At 41.2% G+C, this 22533-nt stretch overlaps 2 long non-coding RNA genes across 5 annotated transcripts in view; one reads left to right on the top strand and one right to left on the bottom strand.

Annotated features, from left to right (window-relative positions):
• The window catches only part of LOC125244971, a 14549-nt gene extending 9127 nt beyond the window's left edge, over window positions 1–5422 (top strand). Inside the window, exons 3-4 of one of the 3 annotated variants that reach the window (XR_007179414.1) lie at window positions 4026–4128; window positions 4941–5422. This is a non-coding gene — a long non-coding RNA (uncharacterized LOC125244971). Of the gene's footprint in view, window positions 1–4025; window positions 4129–4204; window positions 4527–4940 lie in introns of those variants that run through there. The other 2 variants (XR_007179415.1, XR_007179413.1) reach the window with 2 other exon arrangements.
• Window positions 5423–5430: 8 nt separating this feature from the next.
• On the bottom strand, window positions 5431–21267 carry LOC125244972. Of its 2 annotated transcripts, XR_007179417.1 has the most exons (4): window positions 20768–21264; window positions 19983–20089; window positions 5781–6150; window positions 5431–5685 (listed from the first exon to the last, which is right to left on the bottom strand). It is a non-coding gene; the product is annotated as an uncharacterized LOC125244972 (long non-coding RNA). The 2 variants fall into 2 exon arrangements; XR_007179416.1 differs by having other exon boundaries at window positions 5431–6150; window positions 20768–21267.
• Between the last annotated feature and the right edge of the window lie 1266 nt (window positions 21268–22533).

Here is a 22533-nt window from a genome sequence, read left to right on the forward strand (position 1 = left end):
TGGTGTTTTGGGCACTTTGTTGAAAATAACATCAATAGCTAACAATTTAATGTTAGTAGTAATGCAACAACATGCTGAGGAGGGGTTTGAACCCATGTCTCCAGCACAGCCTCACCAACAGAAAAAACATGCATTTAGCCACTTGCGCCATTGGGGCTTTCACACTGAGCATTGGTGTTTTGGGCACTTTTTTGAATATAACATCAATAGCTAGCAATTTAACGTTAGTAGTAATGCAACAACATGCTGAGGAGGGGTTTGAACCCATGTCTCCAGCGCAGCCTCACCAACAGAAAAAATATGCGTTTAGCCACTTGCGCCATTGGAGCTTTCACACTGAATGTTGGTGTTTTGGGCACATTGTTGAAAATAACATCAATAGCTAACAATTTAACGTTAGTAGTAATGCAACAACATGCTGAGGAGGGGTTTGAACCCGGGTCTCCAGCGCAGCCTCACCAACAGAAAAAAACATGCATTTAGCCACTTGCGCCATAGGGGCTTTCACACTGAGCGATGGTGGTTTGGGCACTTTGTTGAATATAACATCAATAGCTAGCAATTTAACGTTAGTAGTAATGCAACAACATGCTGAGGAGGGGTTTGAACCCATGTCTCCAGCGCTGCGTCACCAACAGAAAAAATATGCATTTAGCCACTTGCGCCATTGGGGCTTTCACACTGAGCGTTGATGTTTTGTGCACTTTGTTGAAAATAACATCAATAGCTAACAATTTAACGTTAGTAGTAATGCAACAACACGCTGAGGAGGGGTTTGAACCCATGTCTCCAGCGCTGCCTCACCAACAGAAAAAATATGCATTTAGCCACTTGCGCCATTGGGGCTTTCACACTGAGTGGTGGTGTTTTGGGCACTTTGTTGAAAATAACATCAATAGCTAACAATTTAACATAAGTAGTAATGCAACAACATGCTGAGGAGGGGTTTGAACCCATGTCTGCAGCGCAGCCTCACCAACAGAAAAAACATGCATTTAGCCACTTGCGCCATTGGGGCTTTCACACTGAGCATTGGTGTTTTGGGCACTTTGTTGAAAATAACATCAATAGCTAACAATTTAACATTAGCAGTAATGCAACAACATGCTGAGGAGGGGTTTGAACCCATGTCTCCAGCGCCGCCTCACCACCAGAAAAAAAACATATGTTTAGTCACTTGCGCCATTGGAGCTTTCACCCTGAACCTTGGTGTTTTGGGCACTTTGTTGAAAATAACATCAATAGCTAACAATTTAACGTTAGTAGTAATGCAACAACATGCTGAGGAGGGGTTTGAACCCGGGTCTCCAGCGCAGCCTCACCAACAGAAAAAACCATGTGTTTAGCTACTTGCGCCATTGGGGCTTTCACACTGAACGTTGGTGTTTTGGGCACTTTGTTGAAAATAACGTCAATAGCTAACAATTTAACATAAGTAGTAATGCAACAACATGCTGAGGAGGGGTTTGAACCCATGTCTGCAGCGCAGCCTCACCAACAGAAAAAACACGCATTTAGCCACTTGCGCCATTGGGGCTTTCACACTGAGCATTGGTGTTTTGGGCACTTTGTTGAATATAACATCAATAGCTAACAATTTAACGTTAGTAGTAATGCAACAACATGCTAAGAAGGGGTTTGAACCCATGTCTCCAGCGCAGCCTCACCAACAGAAAAAACATGCATTTAGCCACTTGCACCATTGGGGCTTTCACACTGAGCAATGGTGTTTTGGGCACTTTGTTGAATATAACATCAATAGCTAGCAATTTAACGTTAGTAGTAATGCAACAACATGCTGAGGAGGGGTTTGAACCCATGTCTCCAGCGCTGCCTCACTAACAGAAAAAATATGCATTTAGCCACTTGCGCCATTGGGGCTTTCACACTGAGCGGTGGTGTTTTGGGCACTTTGTTGAAAATAACATCAATAGCTAACAATTTAACATAAGTAGTAATGCAACAAAATGCTGAAGAGGGTTTTGAACCCATGTCTCCAGCGCAGCCTCACCAACAGAAAAAACATGCATTTAGCCACTTGTGCCATTGTGGGTTTCACATTGAGCATTGGTGTTTTGGGCACTTTGTTGAATATAACATCAATAGCTAACAATTTAACGTTAGTAGTAATGCAACAACATGCTGAGGAGGGGTTTGAACCCATGTCTCCAGCGCAGCCTCACCAACAGAAAAAACATGCATTTAGCCACTTGCACCATAGGGGCTTTCACACTGAGTGATGGTGTTTTGGGCACTTTGTTGAATATAACATCAATAGCTAACAATTTAACATTAGTAGTAATGCAACAACATGCTGAGGAGGGGTTTGAACCCATGTCTCCAGCACAGCCTCACCAACAGAAAAAACATGCATTTAGCCACTTGCACCATTGGGGCTTTCACACTGAGCATTGGTGTTTTGGGCACTTTGTTGAATATAACATCAATAGCTAGCAATTTAACGTTAGTAGTAATGCAACAACATGCTGAGGAGGGGTTTGAACCCATGTCTCCAGCGCTGCGTCACCAACAGAAAAAATATGCATTTAGCCACTTGCGCCATTGGGGCTTTCACACTGAGTGTTGATGTTTTGTGCACTTTGTTGAAAATAACATCAATAGCTAACAATTTAACATAAGTAGTAATGCAACAACATGCTGAAGAGGGTTTTGAACCCATGTCTCCAGCGCTGCCTCACCAACAGAAAAAATATGCATTTAGCCACTTGCGCCATTGGGGCTTTCACACTGAGCGGTGGTGTTTTGGGCACTTTGTTGAAAATAACATCAATAGCTAACAATTTAATGTTAGTAGTAATGCAACAACATGCTGAGGAGGGGTTTGAACCCATGTCTCCAGCACAGCCTCACCAACAGAAAAAACATGCATTTAGCCACTTGCGCCATTGGGGCTTTCACACTGAGCATTGGTGTTTTGGGCACTTTTTTGAATATAACATCAATAGCTAGCAATTTAACGTTAGTAGTAATGCAACAACATGCTGAGGAGGGGTTTGAACCCATGTCTCCAGCGCTGCCTCACCAACAGAAAAAATATGCATTTAGCCACTTGCGCCATTGCGGCTTTCACACTGAGCGGTGGTGTTTTGGGCACTTTGTTGAAAATAACATCAATAGCTAACAATTTAACGTTAGTAGTAATGCAACAACATGCTGAGGAGGGGTTTGAACCCGGGTCTCCAGCGCAGCCGCACCAACAGAAAAAAACATGTGTTTAGCCACTTGCGCCATTGGGGCTTTCACACTGAACGTTGGTGTTTTGGGCACTTTGTTGAAAATAACATCAATAGCTAACAATTTAACGTTAGTAGCAATGCAACAACATGCTGAGGAGGGGTTTGAACCCATGTCTCCAGCACAGCCTCACCAACAGAAAAAACATGCGTTTAGCCACTTGCGCCATTGGGGCTTTCACACTGAGCGTTGGTGTTTTGGGCACTTTGTTGAATATAATATCAGCAGCTAACAATTTAATGTTAGTAGTAATACAACAACATGCTGAGGAGGGGTTTAATCCCATGTCTCAAGCGCAAAAGCATCCCCCCTCACTCACACCACACATTCATATCACTGAGCTGGACTGGACTTGAACCAACAACCTCTGAAACTGTGAGGCAGCGCTCTTACCCGTGAGCCAGTGATCTCTTGTCTGGACTTGTGAAGGATCTTATATTTCACCTGTATGTGAGCTGGGATTTTTCAATAAACCAGTTAAAGTGCTGCTGCATGATTTCTCACATACATGTAATCTGCTGAGGTGGGGTTTGAACCCAAGCCTTTATCGATGCCCAATCTGAAGTCAACATGTGTTTAGCCACTGCACTATCATGGCTCTCACCCTGAGTGTTGACGTTTGGGGAATTTTGTTGAATATATCATGACCAAACGACAACACTATAACTCCTGTGCCACTGACAAATGAAGATTCTTTGTGCTATTATAAATGTAATGTATATATAGAATATGGAGTAACGTCTTTGTTGATTTATATCTTTGCCCTACAGAATAAGGGATGTGTTTGGACCGTTACACTCAACCAACAGAAGCAGAGCTCTGGGACGTGTGGACAGACATTGGTTGTAATGATGGACATCTGCTCATGTACAGGTAAGGCTTCTAATTTTTTTATTTTATTTTATTTTTTTACATCAATTTTTTTTTTTTTTTTTTTTTCATGCAAAAGCATAACCGCAGATGGAGCCCCATGATCTCCTCACACCACACCTTTATATCACTGAGATCTGGCTGGACTTGAACCAACAACCTTTGAACCCGTGAGGCAGTGCTGTTAACCTGTGAACCACAGATCTCTTGATCAAACACATGAAGGAACTTATATTTCACCTGGATGTGATCTGGGATTTTCCAATAAACCAGTTAAAGTGCTGCTGCATGAGTTCTCACATACATGTAACCTGCTGAGGTGGGGTTTGAACCCAAGCCTTTGTCAAAGCAGATGAATCGCCTTCGATAATGAACGCGATATTGCGTAGCTTGTCAGTGAACTACGGCTCTGTCTATTATATGCAACATTTGGACATTTCTGTGGTTCACCACTAGGGCATTTGTGACCATCAGGTGAACCCATGAAACAATGTTTAATACATGATTTCAACTGATCTGGGTCAGTTTTATATTCAGGTTCAGTTTTAATGACAAACACAATTGTGTATAATGGAAAAATGAAGACTGATGGTTAATTGTCTTTCAGTTAGTCAAATACTGATTATTCAAATACCTTCAAAAACCAAACTACAAATTAATAAAATTACACAGTTTTTACATGCACTTCATATTTAATAGTATTTAATGATTTGTAAATTACATTTAACTAATTACACTTTAATTGAAATATATAGGGTGTCTTTGCACTTCTTTTGGCTCTTTTCTCGTTGCATTTACACCATTTTGACCAGCAGGTGTCAGCAGGTTCTCCCATCACTTTCCACAGCTGGAGGATCCCACAGGTTTCATCAATGCGTATCCATTCAGAGCAAGAGTGGGATATATTGTGCCATCCTGTAATGGGAATGAATGTTGGGACGTTTTTTATCTTAAAATAAATTTACTACATCATTTCTGATAATCTTGCACAATGTGTGATATGAATATGATGATTCATCTAAACTTGTCAAGTATATTATAAGTTTTATTTATTTCATGAAGTAATAATTAGAGTCATGCAATATTGTATTCTGTGAATGAATACCAGGACAAACAAATATGTTATTTTTGGAAACGGATCTCTAGCCAGGCGCTCCTCTTCCTTTCCTTCCTCAGAATTCCTTCCGTCTCTTTAATCCCGCTGGTGTCAATCATACTTCATGTCCACAAGGAGGAGCTGTCAAATGTCCATATATGCTGCTTGAATCTGCAAATACTCATAAACAAACCATTAAAAGACTACTGTAATATCTTTTGTTCCTTTATTTCTGTTTGTATTTCAGCCATATGACTTTTAGTTCAACAAATCAGACATTTTATCTGTTTTACCCTTCCACATCCAGACAAAATCAAAGATTTACTTTAAAATATATATAAGATTAAACATTTCTGTGGTCTCACTACAGATTGCTAAGAGTTATCATCATATAAAACAGTTTACAATAAAACCCATCTCAACTCACCAGAGTCAGTGGCACAGGAAGACCTCATGGGTTCCCTCTCCCCCCAAAAAACCCAATGCAATTTAAACAACTTTTATTACATTATACAGAAAGAGCTTTAAATTTGTGGTACTGGAGGAGAGTAATAATTACTTGAAATGGCTGCGAGTCTTTCATCTCACCGGTTTGTCTGAAAACAGAGTTAGAGAATCCCAGATACAAAATAACAAAAATATTCAAATATAAGTAAATAAATAACATGAGCAAACTGTGCACCATGATAAACTGAAATGTATAAACTAGTGGGGTGGGCTGTAACATATTTAGAAAGCATGTGTTTAACTGCATGTTAGACCCATCATACAGGTCATAATAACAGGAACATTAAGCTCATAAATGTGCCATGAAGCAGCAAAAACATCAGAGCTTCACACAACACCAACTATTAAAGTGTCATGAAAAACCAAAGGCCAGGAAGTCGAGGGCATCGACTGTTGAAGAGTTGAGTCTGAGAATCCCAGATCTACAAAACAACAGAAAAAAAATCATGAGAGAATGCTGCTCAATGAAAACCTGAATTGTGTAAATTAGCACAAACATCAGATCTTCACAAAACACCAAGTAACTCTATTAACAAACATGAATCCAGTAGACTGTTACCTACAGTGACACTACAACATCAGCAGAGCTCATTATTCTACTTTAACAGTTTTAAAGGAATCATCTCCTTAGATTCACATGATAAAGATCATGCAAAAGCAGGGCTAAAGTTAGACTTTTAAAGGTGCCCTCGAATGAAAAATTGAATTTATCTTGGCATAGTTAAATAACAAGAGTTCAGTACATGGAAATGACATACAGTGAGTCTCAAACTCCATTGTTTCCTCCTTCTTATATAAATCTCATTTGTTTAAAAGACCTCCGAAGAACAGGCGAATCTCAACATAACACCGACTGTTACGTAACAGTCGGGGTGTACGCCCCCAATATTTGCATATGCCAGCCCACGTTTCCAACATTATAAAAGGCATTAGACAAGGGCAGCCAATATTAACGTCTGGATGTGCACAACCAAATCATCAGACTAGGTAAGCAAGCAAGAACAATAGCGAAAAATGGCAGATGGAGCAATAATAACTGACATGATCCATGATAACATGATATTTTTAGTGATATTTGTAAATTGTCTTTCTAAATGTTTTGTTAGCATGTTGCTAATGTACTGTTAAATGTGGTTAAAGTTACCATCGGTTATTACTGTATTCACGGAGACAAGAGAGCCGTCGCTATTTTCATTTTTAAACACTTGCAGTCTGTATAATGCATAAACACAACTTCATTCTTTATAAATCTCTCCAACAGAGTAGCATTACCCATTAGCCACGGAGCACTATCAAACTCATTCAAAATCAGAAGTAAACAATATAACAGTATACAATACTCACATAATCCGATGCATGCATGCCGCATGCATGACGAACACTTTGTAAAGATCCATTTTGAGGGTTATATTAGCTGTGTAAACTTTGTTAAGGCACTGTTTAAGGCAAGCGCGAGCACTGTGGGCGGAGGGCACGGGATTTAAAGGGGCCGCAGCATAAAATCGGCACGTTTATAATGATGCCCCAAAATAGGCAGTTAAAAAAATTTATAAAAAAAAAAATCTATGGGGTATTTTGAGCTGAAACTTCACAGACACATTCAGGGGACACCTTAGACTTATATTACATCTTTTAAAAACATAATCTAGGGCACCTTTAAACAGAGAATGACAGTGTCTGACAAACAAAGAGCAGCTTCACCTAAATAATCCAGCAAACACATTAAAGCCCTGCTTTGACACATCAGAACAATACAAACTTAAACTTGAATTGAAATGATGACTGCTGTATAATGTGTGGTATTGACTTTACAAGAGAAAAGCACTTTTAAGTGGAAAGTGACTTACAGGTGAGTCTTGTGATATACTTGATTCCTGCACTTGATTACAGTGTGTGTTGGTTGTTTTTGCAGATGAGCTTAATATGTGCTGTTGAGTGACACTGAGCTGTCATCTGCAGGATTTCTATTTTAATGGCCTTAAAACTATTAGAAGGTGTGGTGGCGACTGTCATCAGGTGTCATGTTGTTGACAAGAAGAATCCAAAGGTGTCGTGTTGAACGTGAATCCCGCTTCTGCCGCCTAGTGGAGCGGATGGCGAACTGCACTGGTTTACCATCTGGTTTCTACCAGACCACCAACAACAAATTGAAAATGACTTCAGGTTGAGTCATTGACTCAGTTTTTAGGCGTCTAGCTTATCTTAACATTTTCAGACTGGAAAATCCCTATTTATTACTTTAAATACAAGACAGCTGGTCAGCGGCTCCCTCCTGTGGCCAATAAGTGTATCAACAGCATTACTAGAAATGCCAAACTCAAACTAGCTGTCTTTGGTGAGACGACAGAAATGTTTAATCTTATAGATTTTAAAGTAAATCCATGATTTTGTCAGGATCTGGAGCAGCAGATGAACTTGGACTCTACTAGTTAATTGACTCAGATCAGCTCTCAGCTGGAAGGGTTAGACAGATAAAATGTCTGATGTGTTGAACTAAGAGTCACATGGCTGAAATACAAACACAAAGAAACAAAAGACATTACAGTACTCTTTGAATTGTTTGTTTATGTGTAAAGAAGATATTTGAATCTTTTGATTCAACGTGATCTTTATTACTTTTTTTCACAATTAAACAACGATTTCTTGTTGTTATTGTGTTGGTATTTGCAGATTCAAGCCGCATATATGCACATTTGACAGCTCCTCCTTATGGACATGAAGTATATCTGCATTAATGATTGACACCAGTGGAATTAAAGAGACGGAAGGAAAGGAAGAGGAGCGCCTGGCTAGAGAGCCGTTTCCAAACCATGTTGTCCTGGTATTGTTTGTCCAACGTTCATTCCCATTACAGGAAGGCACAATATATCCCACTCTTGCTCTAAAATGAACTGATAAAGCTGAGATACGCGTTGATGAAGGGAATATGCTTTGATTGTTTGTGGGATCCTCCAGCTGTGGAAAGTGATGGGAGAAACCTGAGCTTTATGAAACTGAATCAAATGAACCGATTGCTTTGCAAGAATGATTCACTGTTTCGAAGCGCTCTAATCACCGCACGCTAGTGACACCTGCTGGTCAAAATGGTGTAAATGCAACGAGAAGACATGTGTAATGACACCTTGTATATTACCATTAAAGTGTCTTTTAGTAAATGTATTCTACAAATAATTAAACAATTATATATGAAGAGTATGTACAAACTTTGTAATATTATTAATTTGTAGTTTCTAATTAAATACTATCAGTCTCCATTTTTATGTTATACGCATTTTTGTTTGTCATTAAAACTGAACCTGAATATAAAACTGACACAGATCGGATGAAATCATGTATTAAACATGTATGTTTCATGGTTCACCTGTTATTATTATTATATGTGGATTTTGTTAATCACCTTTACTTAAACCCCTCTTTCACACACTAGAAAGCACCCTAATCAGCCCATAATGCTTCTAATTGATGTCGGAGGTTCCCTCTTCTCTATTTTAGGAACATTTTGGACAGCTACACAGAGTAGGGACATTTTTCTGAGTCACAGCAATTAATTACAGAGGCATATTTCTTTTTTAATTTTTTTTTTCTATGAAAATTTCATTTTACAAAATTTTATTTAAAACTCAAGTTCCAGCACATACCAAAAGTGCTCTACTGTGCTGAGATCTGGTGACTGTGGAGAGTAAAGTGAACTCATTGTCATGTTCAAGAAACCAGTTTGAGATGATTTGAGCTTTGAGACATGGTGTGTTATCCTGCTGGAAGCAGCCATCAGAAGATGGTACACTGTGGTCATAAAGGGATGGACATGGTCAGCAACAATACGCAGGTAGGCTGTGGCCTTTAAATGAAGCCCAATTAACCATATGCACGGTTAATTCCTGGTTTTTGATAAGCCAGCTTGGCCATTTCCGGTGAACTGTTAGCTGTCATTCTGTACTCGCTGTACATCGATACAAAACCATCAATAGCTGACTTTTTATTGTATTTATATTTTAATGCAGTTGTCACACTTGTCAGCTTTCACCAAACCACTCAAGATCCAGAAAGACACTAAAATCAGTGGTTCTATCTTAATATTATAAAGTGAGGAGAATACTTTATGTAAAAAAAAAAAAAAAAAAAAGAGAAAAGATGAAAGAGAAAAAAAGATGACTTTTCAACAATATCTACTGATGGCCGATTTCAAAACTCTGCTTTGAAGCTTTACGAATAATTTGTTTCGAATCAGTGATTCAGATCGCATATAAAACTGCTGAAATCACATGACTTTGGTGCTCCGAACTGATTCGAAACAAAAGATTCGTAAAGCTTCAGGAAGCAGTGTTTTGAAATCGTTCATCACTAGATATTGTTGAAAAGTCGTTTTATTGGCGCACAAAAAAGTATTCTCGTCGCTTTATAATATTAAGGTAGAACCACTGTACTCACATGAACTGTTTTAAATTTGTTTTTAGTACCTTTCTGGATCTTGAGAAGTTTGGTGACATTGGTGGCAATAGACCCTTGTGGCGAGGGGGGGCGTGGTTTAGCGAACGCTGCAGCGGGGGGAGAGCGTCAGGAGAGGCGTGGTGAATGAGCGGGTTAAACACAAATAACGAACACCTGTCTTTGATTACAGTGATTGGCGTGGGGACAGGATAAAACGCCAGGAGAAGCAGGAGTGTGTGAGAGAGAGAGGGACTGCTGACTGAGACACTGGATCCTGGAGAGGAATTTCTGGAGTGAAGCCTGATTTAAAGTTTTGTCTCTGTTGTGCGTGTGCACTGTTCTTTATGTTCTTGAAGCTCAATAAAAGACTCAGTCAGCAGTCAAAGCCGACCCTTGTCGTCTTCCTTCCCTACAAACTTTGTTCTTTTACCACACTGGTGCCGAAACCCGGGAGGGAAGGCGGAAGCCGCCGCCATGCAGTCGACCTCCGCCCAGCCGTTTGCGGACATCATCTCGTCCCTCGCGGTCTTACACCAGGAACACCATCAAGCCCTGCTGGATCTTCATACTGATCAGGAGCGACGTTTCCAGGCGATCATACAGGCCCAGCAGGAAGACCGTGAGAGGTTCCGGAGCTGGAATGACTGGGAGGTTTGTACGGAGACCACCGGACAGAGCGCTGCGCCCACCCACCTGTCGCTGAACAAGATGGGGCCACTCGACGACCCATCAGCAGAGGCTTCTGGGTGGCCCCCGGGATCAGTGGCCAGTGCACCTGATCCCGCTTTTATACGGCAAAGCACAGGTGGCGGCGCAGCAGCTCCCCATTCAGAACCTCCTGGTGTTCGACGACCTAAAACGGGCCATCCTCCAGCGAGTCGGCCGGACCCCGGAGCAACACCGCCAGCGTTTCCGCTCCCTGGACCTGGGGGAGTCCGGCCGACCATTCGTGATGGCCCACCAGCTCCGGGACTCCTGCCGCAAATGGCTACTGGCTGAGGGAGGCGACGTGGAGGATGTCATCGATAAGGTGGTGCTGGAGCAATTTATCACTCGGCTCCTGAGGAGAACGGCCAAGTGGGTCCAGTGACACCGTCCCACGTCGCTGGACTCAGCCATCCATCTAGCGGAGGATCACATGGTGGCGTGCCCAGGGGTCGGCGAACCCCTTCCATCTATCTCTCTCTCTCCTTCTCTTCCCCCTCCCTCTCTCTCTAGACCTGTCCCTCTCCCCAGGTCCCATCCGCCCGGCCCACCTCATGAACAGGGCCAGTTCTCTGGACCAAGAGGGGGCGGGACTGATTGCTGCCGGGCTGGACCCCGCTCCTGCTTGTCCCCTTTCTCCACGCCAACCGTTTAACCCTCTCTCTGCCATGAGAGCGGCGGGCAGGTCTGGGCTGGCCTGTTGGCGTTGCGGGGACCCGAAGCATTTTGTGAACAGGTGTCCGGTGATGGAGGTCGGGACAATGATCCGGGTCCCGGACGACCCGCAGGCTGCCCATGGTCAGGCTGGCTGGTACCAAATACCTGTGAGTATCAAGGGGGGTACCTATCAGGCTTTGGTGGATTCTGGATGTAACCAAACCTCGATTCATCAAAGCCTGATTTCAGCCGGGGCACTGGATACTAGCCGCATGGTTAGGGTGCAGTGTGTGCACAGGGATGTGGTGGAATATCCTTTAATGGCAGTCGTTATTCAATTCAGGGGACAAAAGCATAATGTTGAGGTGGCAGTTAACCCGCACCTCCGGCATCCGATAATTTTGGGAACCAATTGGCCCGTGTTCACTAAATTACTGGGGTGTTTATGTTTGGATGCCTCTTGGGAAAAAAGACGCCGGATGGGGACGCGCGTGTGCAGGTGGGAGAAGCTGACCAGGGACCAATGAGTACAGCTTCAGGGGAAAAGAGCGAAGTCGGAAGACTTATTCTTTCGGAGCGCGATGACTTTCCCCTGGAGCAGTCTCAAGATGAAACGCTAAAACATGCTTTTGAAAAGGTCAGTGTCATCGATGGTCAGCCTCTCCAGCCTGAATGCGTGCTTACTTATCCGTATTTTGCGATTATAAAAGATAGGTTGTATCGAGTGACCCAAGACACTCAGACAAAAGAAGATACAACCCAGTTATTAGTTCCGAGAAGCCGCAGGGAAATGCTTTTCCACGTGGCTCATTCTAACCCAATGGCTGGTCATTTAGGACAAACAGCAACACTAAATCGCCTCATGACCCGATTTTTTTGGCCGGGCATCCACAAGAATGTGCGCAGGTGGTGCGCGTCTTGTCGTGAATGTCAGTTGGTGAATCCACCGGCCACTCCAATAGCACCTTTGCGCCCCCTTCCTTTAATGCAGGTCCCCTTCGAACGAATTGGTATGGACCTCATCGGGCCATTAGAGCGATCATCGAGAGGGCATCGTTTTGCATTGGTCATTGTGGATTATGCAACGCAATATCCTGAAGCAGTGGCTCTCCGCAACATTTCCGCTAAGACTGTTACGGATGCACTGTTTAGTTTAATCTCCCGAGTGGGGATTCCGAAAGAAATCCTCACTGATCAAGGCACAGCGTTTATGTCACGTATGTTACGCGAACTTTACGAGTTATTGGGCATTAAATCGATTCGTACCAGCGACTTTCACCCAAAAATGGACGGGCTGGTCGAACGGTTTAATCGCATGCTTAAATCAATGATTCGTAAATTCCTTCAGGAAGACGCCAAAAATTGGGATAAATGGTTAGAACCCCTGTTGTTCGCTGTGCGAGAAGTCCCGCAAGCCTCCACGGGGTTTTCCCCCTTCGAGCTTCTCTTTGGTCACCAGCCCCACAGGGTACTGGATGTTCTGAGAGAGACTTGGGAGGACGGACCATCTCAATCAAAAAATGAAATTCAGTATGTGCTGGACTTGAGAACAAAACTCCACACTTTGGGGCAGCTATCCATGGAGAATTTGTTACAAGCCCAGGACAGACAAAGCCGGCTGTATGACAGGGGGACTAATTTACGAAAAATTGCACCGGGAGATAAAGTGCTTGTATTGCTCCCCACTTCAAGCTCTAAATTACTGGCAAAGTGGCAAGGACCGTTTGAGGTCACACGGCAGATTGGTGAGCTCGATTATGAGGTAATACGATCTGATAGGAGGGGAACACGTCAAATTTACCACCTCAATCTCCTTAAAAAATGGAATGAGGCTGGCGACAGTGATTAGCGGAGAGGATGATCTCGGGCCAGAGGCGAATATAAAAAAACAATCCTTCGCGCTGGCCCCAGGTGGAGATCACCTCTCGCCCTCACAGCTCACTGATTTGACTAAATTACAAGCAGAGTTTGCTGACGTGTTTTCTCCCCTACCGGGCCGTACAGCCCTTATTCAGCACCACATCGAGACCGAGCCGGGCGTGGTGGTTCGCAGCCGGCCATATAGATTGCCTGAACACAAGAAAAAAGTTGTTCAGGAAGAATTAGGAGCAATGCTTGAAATGGGAGTAATAGAAGAATCCAGCAGTAACTGGGCGAGCCCGATAGTTTTGGTTCCCAAAACGGACGGCTCAGTACGGTTCTGTGTGGATTACCGCAAGGTGAACGCTGTGTCGAAATTCGACGCGTATCCAATGCCATGGGTGGACGAACTGCTTGACCGACTCGGTACGGCTCGCTTTTATTCGACATTGGACTTAACGAAGGGATATTGGCAGATCCCCTTGTCGCCATTATCCAAAGAAAAGACAGCTTTCACGACGCCGTTTGGATTACACCAATTTGTTACTCTTCTGTTCGGGGCACCGGCCACCTTTCAGCGTCTCATGGATAAAGTTTTGCGGCCCCATGGTGCAGATGCTGCTGCTTATCTGGATGATATTATTATCTTCAGTAATGACTGGCAGCGGCATATGCAGCATTTGAGGGCCGTCCTGAGATCGCTGAAGGGGCCGGGCTCACGGCCAACCCAAATAAGTGTGCAATTGGGCGCGTGGAAGTAAGGTATATGGGCTTCCACTTGGGACATGGACAGGTGTGTCCCCAAATTGATAAGACGGCAGCAATTGCGACCTGTCCGCGCCCCAAGACCAAAAAGGAGGTTAGACAGTTCCTCGGGCTGGCGGGATATTATAGAAGGTTTGTACCTAATTATTCAGACCTCACCAGCCCTTTGACTGATCTGACTAAAAAGGAGGCACCAGATACGGTCCAGTGGACGGAGCCATGCCAACAGGCCTTTACCCAGGTGAAGGCTGCTCTATGTGGCAGGCCATTGCTTCATTCTCCTGACTTTTCTCTCCCTTTTGTGTTGCAGACTGACGCGTCGGACAGGGGGCTGGGTGCTGTCCTGTCCCAGGAGATAGAGGGGGAGGAACGGCCGGTGCTGTACATTAGCTGTAAGCTCTCTAAGAGAGAGGCTAAGTACAGCACCGTGGAGAAAGAGTGTTTAGCCATCAGGTGGGCCGTCCTCACCCTCCGCTATTATCTTCTGGGATGGGAATTCACCCTCTGTTCGGACCACGCTCCTCTACAGTGGCTCCACTGCATGAAGGATACCAACGCGCGGATCACCCCGTATCTAGCTTTACAGCCTTTTAAATTCAAGATGATCCACAGGCCTGGTGTTCAGATGGCAACCCAAATGGGGGGGTGGGGGGGGGGGGGGGGGGGGGATGAGCGGGTTAAACACAAATAACAAACACCTGTCTTTTACAGTGATTGGCGTGGAGACAGGATAAAACGCCAGGAGAAGCAGGAGTGTGTGAGAGAGAGAGGGACTGCTGACTGAGACACTGGATCCTGGAGAGGAATTTCTGGAGTGAAGCCTGATTCAAAATTTTTGTCTCTGTTGTGCGTGTGCACTGTTCTTTATGTTCTTGAAGCTCAATAAAAGTCTCAGTCAGCAGTCAAAGCCGACCCTTGTCGTCTTCCTTCCCTACGAACTTTGTTCTTTTACCACAACCCTTTTACTGTTTGTACACAATGATGACGTAGCAACATATGCGCACGCATTTTGGCAACGAAACTATGGTGAGAATCAGCAGCGTGTCAAGCTATGCGAGCGGATTAAGCAACACAGACAGAGAAAGTTATTTTAAAAAGTTGACTTTATCAAATGGTATCCGGCTACCAGATCCGTGTACTATAGTGGAGTGGATAGAAGACGTTAGCAGATGGCCAAATATACAGTGGCCAGATATACGAATTTAGTTGAGAAACCGATCATGTACACCCGAGAGAAATTACGAGCATATAAATCATATCTAACACGTTAGAAACCACTGGGGAACAACACCACTTCCGTTGCCAAAATGCGTGCACGACTATTTGATCACTTGGGCTGTAAAAGGGTCTATAGAGGCCTCACTGAGCCATCAGATTTCATCAAAAATATCTTAATTTGTGTTCTGAAGATGAAAGAAGGTCTTACGGGTGTAGAACGACATGAGGGTGAGTAATAAATGACTATTTCTATTTTTGGGTGAACTAACCCTTTAAAGCTACCTCAGGACATCGAAGATACGGACACACCAACAAGTGACATTTCACGGTACATTTTTCCAGCTGGTTTATTATTATTGGGGAAGTTCTAAAGAACGCTCTGTGCATATAGTCCAAAGGGCCCAAAGTGTGCCAAGAAAATGTCCTCCACACCAGCAGCAGTGCTTTCTATGATGTGAAAGATGGGTTTAGACATATTTTGGGAATAAAAGTTATTATTATTATTATTATTATTATTATTATTATAATAAATAACACTCATTAGCATCCATATTGACTACACATCATTTTATTAATAGGCCTATAAACGATGCTTAAACAATAATCAGAACGATAGAGCAAGCAATATTCACGGAGCACGCTTATGTATGGAACTTGTATGGAATACGATGCAACTTTTTGTATAGAAGAAAACAGAAAGAAACGCACTTTCACTAAGATAAATCTATTAGGCAATATCATTTATGCCCCACAGCGTTTTTCACTTGCACGTATCAGAGGATTATTATGAACTACGAAGGCAGCTGACGTTAATAGAGGAATTTTGCAGCTTTACTCGCAAACTACATTTCCTGTTTATCAATAAGGTGAGAACCAGACCCGTTATAAACCCAAATACACTCGAATTAAGTACATTAATTGAAAAGTGTACTATCAAAGTAGTAATAAAGATGTTTGCCGTCGTAATGATGACAGTAGCGCACACAAAAGTAGTAGCTGTTCTGTACTCCGGCACGATTAGCGAACAGTGCTCTGGCCCTCCTCTTCCAGAAGGGTCAGGGACGGATAAACGAACCGAGCTTTGGGGGTCAAACGCGCTCGGGCATGGTTCAGAGCGCCTAGTTTGAGTACACCCAAGTAACCTGTTGTAAAGCACCAATTACTCGACGCGTCAGTCTACAAACACGCAACCGCACTCACCTCACGATAAGGTGCACGAGGGCCAGGCGCGTTCTCTGCGAGACGCCCTAACCATAAATATCTATGCTTCTAATAACATACATCACTGAGGGATGCGCATAATCTTCAGGAACACTGACATTTCTCTGTTCTTGCTCTACTTCATCTGCCAGTTCATGCCTCGCTCCTCACAGCCCTGCTGCCGCCATTTTTCCAACACCTGGCCAGTGGCGGAGCCAGGATTTTTTCATAGGGGTGGCCAGCCAGGGGCCAGCAACCAGTCCGGGGTGGCACCGAAATATTCATAATTTCAACATAAAAATGAGTCTGACTATAATGTACTGGACTGTGATTACAACACAACTGAATATAGTTAATTTGTACTTAATTGTAATTGAGATAGTGAATTGGAATGCTGAGTGAATTTGACCTTTTTTTTCTTTTTTTTTTTTTCTTTTCTTTTCTTTTTTTTTTTTGTTGTAATCATTCCTCACTTGCAGGCATATTAATAAAGGGGCTCACACTATTGCTAAATTTCAACTTGTTCAGTCAGTTCTGGTTCTCAAAACCCACAATACCTCCATTGTTGCATCTCCATGGATGAGACATGCAGATAACTACATACTGTAGTTCAAAGATTATTCAACCTTCATTTAATTTTATGTATAATCAATGAACTTCAACAATTCTGAGTTTGTCTGTTTAAAAAAGTAACCAAAAAAGTAAACACTAAATGTTTAACTTTCTATATTGTCAAAATAAATAATTGCAACAGTTCTATCATACCTAAATTAAACTCAGTACAAAAAAAAAAGTGTTCTCTTTTGAATTCCCATTTGCTGACAAGGAAGCTGAAGTCAACAGCACATAAATGCCAGAATGTAAAATTAATTATGCATTTAAATTTGATATTTTTGTTTGTACTTTATAAATTAACAAAATTAGCATCTTCTATTGCAAATGCACAGATCTCACATTTATTTATGCATTAAAAAATTACATATCAGCTTGTGCCTTATATATGCGTCACATGTCTCTGGACTAAAATATTCTGCTATGTGAGATCACAATATATCTCAAATAGGCCTACATACATGCAAGCACAGTTTTAACGCAGCTTTAATCGCCTTTTTGGTTATTTCATGACGACAGAACTACGACGTTGCATGTTCGTAGTTTCTTTTGCGCTATATTTATAGTGGGTGATATACAGCGCGGCGTATTTGTGCGTGTTTGAAAAGTGCGCGGTCTTGCAACCCACCAGTTGAAAAACATTTACCAAATATAGTGTTATTGTTCGCTGTTCACTGTTGTTCTGCTGAAGCTCATTCCGCACCTGTATCATTTCCGCACGTGTTTGATTTGCACCTGGCGCAGAGGCGAAGTTAGAGTGCGCATCTGAAAAGTCTCCCGTTTTTTTTTTTTTTTTGGTCTTAAAGGGACGGTTCTGCGTTTAAATAAACGCAATTCTTGTCATCAAAAAAAAGTAGACAGAAACAGCAGTTGTGAGCGGGGTGGCCAAAGGGGTGGCCAAGCGTAGGCCAAGGGTGGCCACGGCCGGGCAAGGACGTGATCGGCTCAGAATGCATTTTCAAATCCACATTGAATTTTGCTACATTCATTGCGGGACATTTAATGAAAATGCAATCGCAAGTGTGTTAACTTGTGAGTGCAAATGCAATTAAGAACATTTAAATGATCATTTTGCTACAATTTTTGCTTGAACATGTTAAAGGGTTAGTTCACCCAAAAATGAAAATTCTGTCATTTATTACTTACCCTCATGCCATTCCACACCCGTAAGACCTTCGTTAATCTTCGGAACACAAATTAAGATATTTTAGTTGAAATCCGATGGCTCTGTGAGTTCTCCATAGCCAGCAATGACATTTCCTCTCTCGAGATCCATAAAGGTACTAAAATCATATTTAAATCGGTTCGTGTGAGTACACTGGTTCAATATTAATATTGAACCAGTGTACAATATCAATATTAATATTATAATATTATTAATATTTAATATTATAATATTAATATTATAAAGCTACGAGAATATTTTTAGTGCGCCAAAAAAACAAAATAATGACTTATTTAGTGATGGCCGATTTCAAAACACTGCTTCATGAAGCATCGGAGCACAAATGAATCAGTGTATCGAATCATGATTCAGATTGCGTGTGAAATCATGTGACTTTGGCGCTCCGAACAGCAGATTCGATACACTGATTCATTATGCTCCGAAGCTTCCTGAAGCAGTGTTTTGAAATCGGCCATCACTAAATAAGTCGTTATTTTGTTTTTTTTGGAGCACCAAAAATATTCTCGTCACTTTATAATATTAATATTGAACCAGTGTACTCACACGAACCGATTTAAATATGATTTTAGTACCTTTATGGATCTCGAGAGAGGAAATGTCATTGCTGGCTATGGAGAACTCACAGAGCCATCGGATTTCAACTAAAATATCTTAATTTGTGTTCCGAAGATTAACAAAGGTTTTACGGGTGTGGAACGGTATGAGGATAAGTAATAAATGACAGAATTTTTGGGTGAACCAACCCTTTAAACATATATAAACATTTCTGTAATACTTTTTCATTTTAATTTTGCAACTTATAAAGCGTTAAATAATTATATGTTAAAATTAGTGTAGGAAATAGCAAATGTAAATGTTATTATTGAATTTGAATGATCATTTTGCTCCAAACATTGCACATGGGTATGGAAAATGTCAATTTAAATACAGAAATTCATTGCAATTTTACATATTGCATTGCCATTTTACATATTACATTTCAAATTGAAAATTGCTACATGGGTGCTTCCCATAGACTGTAAAAGAAATATGGACGTAGTGTCTGTGACGTCACCCGTAGGTTTCTGAAGAGTATTTTTGAAGCCTAAAGTGGGCCATTGACATTTTGGCAGCGTGTCCCTTCCAGATAACTGAAAACGGTTGCTGAAAGTAAGCTCAGGCAAAGGAGCTATCTATCTAAAATATTTATAAGATAACAAGTCATATCATTTGAAAGTTCTAAAGGTTCAATCTACGGTGTCTGTTTTACGATATAGATGCTCCAGCAACGGGACTTCATACCTTTGTAATGAAATTGTGATCGCGAGATGAATCCAATCTGTCGCACATGGGTAAAATGTCCATGAGCGTTCATTGAAAAACATCCACAAAAGCATTATATCCATGAAATATTGATATTGTCCATTGTTTGCATCACATTTATTCTGAACGATCTGCTCTCCATCATCGTTCTTCAAGAAATTTTGCAACCTAAGCAGTGTTTATGTTGTAAAACTGTCTACGATCGTATTTGACTCTCACAAACAAATGAGCCTGTGTCCAAAGTATAATTTTTCAAAATAGTGAAACAGTTTTAGTTATAATATCTAAACTAAAAGATAGAGAAAAAGCAGTTTAACACACCTGGGTTTCAGAAGACTTGAAGAGCTACAGTATCTCCATGGTCATGTGACTGGATGTTAATCTTCTGCTCAATGACTCAAATGAGCAGCCAGAGTCTCAACTCAAGCCTATATTACATAGTAAACATGCATATTTTAAAGACAGTTATTTAATGCTGTAAAAGGCTGACATATAAGTCAGAAAAATCTAAATTTGTTAAATGAAACAGTTTATAAGTTTATTAAAACTTTAGATTTATTTGGTGCAGTTGTTGATATTTATATGGCCAAAAAGTAAGATGCAATTCTGATAGCTTGTAATGTAAATCAATAAGATCTTTATAGACTACTTAGGCTACATAAAATGCATATAAATATCAGTTGTCACTCTATATTTCCCAATAATATGTCCTAGTATGATAATATTTAAATGCTTGATCGAGTTTATCAATTGTAGTTGTCACCGTGGAGCAAAACATGCAATACAATGATAGTTGGAAAGATGTGTAAATAATCCTGTCGTCGTTTATTAATGCATACTTAATGTCCACAAGAGGGAGCTGTCAAATGTCCAGTATAAAACAAAACATTGAGTACATTGAGTAATTGTACTGACACAACAACAAAACGTTAGTTGTTAACAAAAAACCATAAAGATAACGGTAAATCAGAAGCTTAAAACATTTACTTTACTAATAAACAAATCATTCAAAAAGAGTCTTGATCTCTTGTCCCGTATCTTATTTGTGTTTGTATTTCGGCCATGTGATTTTCAGTTCAACACATCAGACATTTTTTCTGTCTTACCCTTCCAGCTGAGAGCTGATCTGAGGCAATTAACTAGTAGATTCTAAATTTATCTGCTAGTCCAGATCCTCACAAAATCATGGATTTGCTTTAATATATATGACTAAAAATGCGTATTATCTCATCAACGACTCGCACTGTTCCCGTTTGGCGTTTCAAACGGCGCAGTTCGCCATCCGCTCCACTAGGCGGCGGAAGCGGGTTTCACGTTCAGCATGACACCTTTGGATTCATGTCAACAACATGACACCTGATGACAGTTGCCACAAAACTTTCTGATAGTTTTAAGGACATTAAAGTAGAAATCCTGCAGATGACAGCTCAGTAACAGACTCTCAACAGCACATATTTAAGCTCATCTGCAAAAACAACCGACACACACTGTAATAAAGTAACAGGAGGAATCCAGACTCACCTGTAAATCACTTTGCGTTTCTCTAAAGTCACTACACTTTTTGTATTTAAGTCATTAATTAACGTTTTATCGATGCATGCATTTATCTGATATGTCAAAGCAGGACATAACATGCTTATGTTTAGTATTTGGGTGATGCTGCTTGTTGGTCATTCTCTGCCAAAGTCTAATCATTAAAGGACTAACTTGTCTTTTCCATGTCTGAAGGCAATATGTTCCCTTTATGTTTTTATGTTCCCTTTGTTACTTGGTAAAAAGAAAGCTTGAGAACCAGATGAATGTGTGTTGTGAGGTAGTAAACACTTACCTGTCATATGAATTTACTACTCTACAACACACACTCTTCCTGTCCTCTTGGTTGAGGGAGAGATTGTAAAACATGTTTTTTATTTGTCCCCAGAAGCACAGAGACAGACTGAAGGCCATAACCTCGACTTCAACACCTCGTGAGGCCCATAGAATTCATTTGACATTGAAAGATGAAGCACACATTAAGTGAACATTCACATAGTTGAGTGCAGAAGTGTGAAGCACGACATACACTATATTACTGAAGCATCAGGCGATACGGTGTGAAAAAACACTCAACAGTGGGAGGGTTGGTTTTATGAGTCTTATATTTAGTTTGGTGGCTTGTAAGACAGTAGGTAATAGCATCATTGCAACTAAAACTAAACTAAACTAAAACCTCTAATTCTGCAACAACAGCAGCTCAAAAGTATTGAAAAAAATATATAAAACAAATACTGAAACAATTGATAAGCATTTTTAATTAGCAGATCACTGAAATATTGAGCAGATTCCAGTCTCAGTTGGAAGTATAGTCAGGGGTTGAACTTCTTTCCATTACATGGACATACACAGTAAAATAGGACTCTTTGAATCGGATTTGTTCAGTGTGGATGAAGAACAACACAGAGGAGCAGAGAGAAAATAATATCTGGGTAAGGGAGAGGAATAGATGAAGGAGGAAAGGAGAAGTTGGATCAGGACAAGGGAGAAGAAGAGGTATGGGAGAGGAGGAAGAATGCTGGACTGTGCGTCTCTGTTTTTTTCACTTACATGTGGAACCTATGAAAGCTTATTTCTGCCATGAATAGAAAATAAAAAAGGTAATTATGTCTTTTTATCTCACAATTCTGACTTTTTAAACTCAATTCCTATTGTTTATATATCACAATTCTGAGGGGAAAAAGTCAGAATTGTGAGATAAAAAGTCACAATTACCTTTTATACTTTTTTTATTCTGTGGTGGAAAAAAGCTTCAACAGTAACCAAAGGCCATGTATGTTGGATTTGTTGTTGATCAATGGCAGCAATTTCATGTTTTCATTTCAGTAAAAGCTTCATG

Source organism: Megalobrama amblycephala, linkage group LG14 (assembly GCF_018812025.1).
Source record: "Megalobrama amblycephala isolate DHTTF-2021 linkage group LG14, ASM1881202v1, whole genome shotgun sequence".
Lineage (NCBI taxonomy): Eukaryota > Metazoa > Chordata > Actinopteri > Cypriniformes > Xenocyprididae > Megalobrama > Megalobrama amblycephala.